The sequence below is a fragment of the Amblyomma americanum genome, chromosome 1 (assembly GCF_052857255.1).
Source record: "Amblyomma americanum isolate KBUSLIRL-KWMA chromosome 1, ASM5285725v1, whole genome shotgun sequence".
NCBI lineage: Eukaryota > Metazoa > Arthropoda > Arachnida > Ixodida > Ixodidae > Amblyomma > Amblyomma americanum.
This window is the reverse complement of record NC_135497.1, coordinates 433,425,391-433,432,320: the sequence shown is the minus strand read 5'-3', so window position 1 is coordinate 433,432,320 and position 6,930 is coordinate 433,425,391.

The following is a 6,930-nucleotide window of genomic DNA, read 5'->3' as shown; positions in this document are numbered from 1 at the left end:
CATCTCCTGCAAGGTCGACTTCCCTCCCATTCAGCTGCCCGACCACCTGCCTCTGTTGCTCTTTAAAAAGCTGGGCATCAAATAAATAAATCATTTTCGACAGTGTCAGCAGCCATAAAGTTGACCACACACAGTTTTTCAGCACATTATATGGGACTGCTTTGCAAATTCAGTTCTTATTTATTTTGCTAGGCATGGAAATATGCATCAGGAAGCTTCTCTTGCTAATGCCACAGGCATTAGAAACTATGTCGTGCGATTATAGAACTCCATCTCTTACATATTGACATTACTGTTTCTGCATAACAAGACCTTTTCAGAAAATTGGTGCGGTACTACAGCAAAACAGCAGTGCCATAACACATGAAGAAGACCATCAACACGACAGATGCGACACGTGTCTGTCATGAGTAATAGCTAATAGTGCGTAATATGTAAATAATAAACGATGTGCAACACCAGTTGTGCATGCATCTCAGAAATTTCTCTCGTTTTCCTGAACTAATTCATAGGGAAGCAAGCACACATTTGTATCCTAAACATCTCTGTTCTTTCCTTCAAAGCAGTAAGGTGGTGAGCTCACCTCCAGTATGTGGCGAACGAAATTCACAGTAAACCTTGCACCTGCATTGTGGTGCCCCCTCAGACCCCATCATAAGCGTTCTTTTATACAACCAATAAGGCGAGATCGTTGTTGTCTTACTTGGTAATAAAGCAAGACACACTGGGCTTCTGTCATAAAGCTAATGAAGAAAATGTAAGCTGATAGTTATGTATCATTGTTCAGAAAAACATCTTGGCAAATCCAGCTTTACGTGACTGTGTTATATGGTTCGCCCTCATGTCCAGTGCTACGGCACAGGCCACCCAGTTGTGATTGCAACGCTCATAGCATGTGCACTTGAGCATTTAGGACATACAAATTTAATTGTAAATTGTGCAGTTCAGATCTCTCAGCAGCTGCCATGGTGGCAGCTGCACAGAACACCCGACATATTTTACCGAACCGATGTGAAACAAATTTAATAGGGCTGGCAATCGTTTCTGCCTTTCTTAAGAAGAAATTGCTGTGAAGTTTGTGGGAAGCCTGCTAGATTCCCTCCGTGGCGTCAGTGCGGCATCCCGCGTCGCTCTCTTTCCCTTTCTCCCGCCTCGGGCGGCGGAGAGACGGCTGGTGGCTAATCGCTGTCATTCGGCCGCAGCTCCGCCCCCGGCTTCCCAAGGGCCTTTGCCATTGGTGACTTTTGGTGGGAATTCGGGACCGGTTTGGGGTGGTCGCGCGGCGCGCGACCGTCCGAGCGGGGCCCAGAGAGAGAGAGACGCCTCCGAGACAGCGTAAGGTGCGTACGTTACTGTTCGTCCGGGCCGGCCTCTGCCGTTCGGACCAGTTCATACTCGAGCTCGCCAGCGTGGGTCCTCGATCCGCCGCGGCTCGAGCCTGTCCAGGGGTCCAACGACCTCTGACAGGCGCACCTTGCGTTGACTGCCCACTCTCTCTCGCAAACGACCCAACGGCCGACACGAGAGAGATCACAGCACTGCCGCGGGGACAATCTCCTGCAGCGGCGTGCTAGCGGCGCGCATTTCTCTTGTTGCCCCGAGCGCGCACCGGAGCCTTGCTCTGAGCGCGCCCCGGGACGGGGTGACTGTTGAGTGTGTGTGTGTACCGCTGGAGGACAGCGTCAATAAACGTCTCCTTTGTGAACTTGGAGGCCTGTTTCTTGCGGCGAGCCGCTCTCCTCTCTGCAGAGGTTGAACGCCCGCTTAGCGGTGCCCCAGGGTGCGTGTGGTGACGGCTGATCGGGGCCCTTGGCTCGCGCGAAGCTCGAACCCGCGGTGGGTAGTGGCCTGTGTCTACTGAGAAACCCACAACTGGCGCCCAACGTGCTAAGTCACTGGCTCTTAGCCTTTGATAGCACATTTGCCGAGCAGGTCGCCTTGACGATCACGCTTGCGCACCATGTCTGCAACCCCCATCGGGGCACTCGGCAGCTACGTGTCGGCTCCCTTAGGAGTCGTAGCGTCCTTTGATCCGTTGGCTGCTGTTTCTTCGAATAGCCAAACACCGTGGTTGGCCGCGGCCCCCATTGGGGCATACGGAGTACAACCCCCAACGTCGATCACGCAGCTCCCATTGGAGCTGTATCGGGAGCACCCTGCGGTGCATCCGTCAATCACATGCCTCCGCTGTGCGTGCTTTGCGCCCCGTGCGAAAGCGGTGCGTGCGACGCTGCCGCAACCGGCCGTCCTGCACAGCAGCAGCCGTGCCCCGCGAGCAGTCAATTCTGCTCTGGGAACGGTGAGGCGCTGGCCCGGCTCCCTGTGGAAACCGCGCCGCTCATCGAACTGGGCGCCTTGCCTCCTGCGTTCGTGCAGCCCGCCCAAGCCTCCTCTCAGGTCGGGGCGCAGTCGCTGCTAAGAAGTGCTGCCCAGATGATTCAGTCGCTGTCAGGGGCAGTTGAGACGCTTTTGACCGCGCCGAAGGTGTCTCACCCCGCGGTCAAGTTGCCCATGCCAACGTACCGCCGGTTTGATAACCTCCTCAGTGCCCGGGATTTCCTTGAGTCCCTCACCCATTACCCGATATCTGATGGGTCTCACTGATCAGGTTGTGCTTGCACACATCATCCCCGCAGCACTGACTGACACCGCAGCTAGGTGGCATCGGCTTTCCGGCCACCGTGCAGCGACTCTCGAGGAGTTCCGTGCAGCATTCTTGCGCGAATTCCTGCCCGCTGACTATGAGCGTAGGATGCGGCGAGAGTTGGAGCTCCGTACACAGGCTCCGGATGAGTCACTCCTGGAGTACGTACGTGCGATGGAGGACCTTTTCTCAATCGCCGAGCCCAGAGCCTCGAACGAGGAACGTGTGGAAAGGACGATCACGCAGGCACATCCGACTTTTTCGGCATACCTGCGCGGAGGCCGGTTCCGGGATTTTGAGGAGCTGGTCGCCGAGGCAAAGCGCATTCAAGGCGACATTCTCGCCGCGCGCGCCTATCGTCCGCCACCGCCGGCAAGCGAGGCCCTCGAGCCACTCTGTGCATGGAGAGGGGCCATGCCCCTACCCAACCTGCGACCACCCGCACACGCTGCCTCTGCAGCCGTTAGCGGGCAAAACGAAGTATGGGAGTTGAGCGAACGAGCTCTCGATCCCTACTCCTACAGGAGACGGACAGCCTGCGCTGCACCGTTTTCTGGATCGCCTGCCGAGGGACGCCAAGCGCCCCAACGCACAGCGGAGGGGGAAACCCGAATCAGCCGGCCCTTTGGCCGCGCAACGGGCGGAACCAGGCAGGGAGAGGCGCCATTGTTCCGCGACCAATCTCGCGGCGGTGTGCGCTGTTTCCGCTGTCAAGAGACGGGGCACCTAGCGAGAGAATGCCCCGTAACCAGGCCTTCTTTGAGGAAGGGAAATGGCGGCGCGGGTCGGTCGTAAAGGGACGACCGGCCCAATCCTTGCTAATCCCCTCAGCGTACAGAGCAAGCTGCCTTGCTAATGCGCACGCGCCGTTTATTCCGGTCACCATTGCTGGCCGCGAATTTTTGGCGTTACTGGATACGGGAGCCACTGCCTCCTTGTTCGCTGAAGAGGTGTTGTCCCACTTGCAAAAGCACTCGGTGCGCTTGCGGGACTGCCGTACGACATTCAACCTTGCGAAAGGCGTAGCCCATTCGGCTGGCGCCGCGGGGCTGACTGTCAGGTGGGGAGAGCGGACGAGACGCACGCGTTTCATCTACCTCCCAGGGCTCAGTGTGCCCGTGATTCTCGGAAGGGACTTTCTCCTGAAAACCGGGATCGTGGTGGACATTGCGAATGGCGGCTATCACGACGGACCATTTTCCCAGCTGAAGCCGTTCATCTGCCCACCGGCGTCAATAACTGCCTGCACAGTGAAGGCGTTCGGAGAGTGCCACGCTCAGCGACCAGGGCCAAGCCCTTGTGTCGAGCGTTCCGTCGTTCACGCTCCCCTTTGGGACCGAGCGGCGTGGCACGACCAGGCACCACATCCGCTGGCCGCCTTTGCGGTAACGTTGGATGACACTCAGAAGGCTCGTTTGACAGCACTGTTGCGTCAGTACGATGAGCTCTTCACGGATCAACCGGGCTGTACTAATCTAGTGAGCAAGAAGGTCCACACTGGAGATGCGCTTCCTTTGAAGTGCAACCCCAGACCCGTCAGCCTTGCGAAAAGGCAGGTGATCGATGGGTTGCTGGATGAGATGCTGTCGGCGGACATTATCCGTCGCTCGTCCAGCGCTTGGGCGTCTCCGGTTGTGTTGGTGCCTAAGAAAGATAGCAGCCACCGGTTGTGCGTGGATTATCGCCGTCTGAATGCGCTGACTCGAAAGGATGCCTATCCGCTCCCGACGATCAGCTCAATCGTAGGAAACCTGGGCAGTGCGCGGTACTTTTCCACGCTAGATGCCTCCAAAGGTTACCTACAGGTCCAGATGGCGGACGCTTACCGGTCTAAGACCGCGTTCACGTGCACAGAGGGCTGTTTGAGTTCACTCGCATGCCCTTCGGTCTCTGCAATGGTCCTGCGACTTTTCAGAGGCTCATGGACCGCGTCCTAGGGGAAGCTAAATGGTCTCACGCCATGTGCTACCTGGACGATATCGTGATTTATTCACGAACCTTCGATGAGCACTTAGGCCACATTGCCGACGTGCTCGCGAGGGTACGGGCTGCTGGGATGACTTTGAATCCTGCGAAAGCCCAAATAGCGCGGACCCGAGTTCAGTTGCTAGGGTTTACGCTGAGCGAGGGCTCCATTGAGCCCGATGCGGACAAACTCCGAGCCATACTGGAGTTTCCCGTGCCCAAGGACGTACGCGGCCTCCGCCGTTTTCTGGGAATGGCCAATTTATATCGGTCGTTCATCCCGTCCTGTGCCCGCGTGCAGGCACCCTTGACCAAGCTCTTGGGAAAGACTGCCGCGTGGCGATGGGGGCCCGAGCAAGAGCGACCCTTTCGCCTCCTGTCTAGTGTCATTGCCGAGACAGCGCAGCTCAGGCTACCCGACCTGACCAGACAGTTCGTAGTCCAGACTGACGCGAGCGATCTGGGTTCAGGAGCAGTTCTCCTACAGGATTTCGATGGCGTGCTGCAGCCGCTGGCCTTTGCCAGCCGCTCCTTGCTACCCTCGGAGAGGAATTATTCCGTGACCGAGAAGGAGTGCCTCGCCATCGTGTTTGCACTGCGGAAATTCGACGTCTACCTTGACGGAACGCAATTCGTGGTGAAGACAGACCACAGTGCGCTCAGTTGGCTGATGCGGCTCCGCGACCCTGCGGGTCGGCTGGCGCGCTGGGCTCTCCTGATACAGCATTACGACTTTTCGGTGCAGTATCGAAAGGGGAGCACGAACGTGGTAGCTGACGCGCTATCCCATGCCCCACTTGCCAGCGGCGCCTTGACGCCAGCAGGCGGAGCGGGCGAAAAAGCGGACGAGCCGCCGGGCGGCAAGGAGGGGGAGCCCACAAACGGGCTAACCCATTCCGCTAACCAGGCAAACAGCGCTTCGCAAAGCGGGCGAGAGGCAAAGCTCCGCGTGAGCGCTTTGGAGACGCCGTCGCGAGCGGAAATTTTGGCTGCAAACCTGAAGGGGGACGAGACCAGGCCCCCTCTGGGGTAACTGGAATCGTTTTCAGCCGGAAATAGCTGCTGAAAGCCCAGCAAAATGACTCCATGTGTCGCGAGATGAGCGACGGTCTCAGGGAGACGGAGCGCCGGGACGCTACTTGTATTGTAGCGGGCGCAGGGGGTAAAAGCCAGCGTGTGTCGCGGCGAGCCCCGGGGGATTCATATTTGCTGGACCATGACGGGCTCGTGCTGAAGTACATAGCCACCAGATGAGTCCATTGACCCGTTCAAGGTGGTTATCCCCAAAAGTCTGAGAGGCGCACTGTTGCGATTTCCTCATGACGAACCACTGGCCGGTCACCTGAGTGGCTCCAAAGTTTTTGCAAAACTGAGTCAATCGGGGACGTGGCCCGGCATGAAGCGTGACATTTTTCGCTATTGCCGTTCCTGCCATGTCTGTCAAGCGGTGAAGTCAAGGGGCGGCAAGCCGCCCGGAATGATGAAACCAATTGACAGTGTGCGTCCGTGGCAGATGGCCACCTGCGATCTGATGGGGCCTTTCCCCAGGAGTAAGCAGGGGTTCATTCACCTGATGGTAGTGGCTGACCATTTTTCCAAATGGGTCGAGTTGTACCCGCTTCGGTAAGTTTCAGCACGAGCGGTGCTGGATAAACTCCAGGAAGTGTTCTGTCGGTTCGGCTTTCCGAAAAGACTGATCACGGACAATGCGTCCTATTTCACCGGTCGGGTGTTCGGTAACACGTGCCGTTCCCTCGGAATTGAGCACTACACCACTTCACCCTACCATCCCCAGTCCAACTTGACCGAGCGAATCAACCGAACGCTCAAGCCAATGCTGGCGGCCTTTGCCGAGTGTCAAAAGGACTGGGCAGACCATTTGAGCGAATTTGCGTTCGCCATTCGAACAGCTGAGAATCGCTCAACTGGTTTCTCTCCCGCCTTCCTCAATTTCGGGAGGGAGCTGGCGAATCCGATGTCAAACGTCGTGCAGAGCCAGCTCGGGGATGAGCAGACGCGGGCAGACTGCTCTGCTTATGCGTCGACGCTTCGGGACAGGCTTGGTCGGGCTCTCAACAGAGCAAGGCAGAGTTTGGCGGCAGCCAGAGTCCAACAGAAGGCTCAGTATGACCGCAAGCACCGCAGCCTGACTTTTCAGGCGGGCGATCTTGTCCTGAAGCGCAACCACGATCTTGGTGATGCGAGCAAGGGGTTCTCAGCCTCGCTCGCTCCTAAGTGGCTTGGTCCGTACCGAGTGGTCAGAGTCTGTCGCCACTCGCGTACCTGTTGGAGGATCCCTTTACGGGGAAAACCAGCCGTGC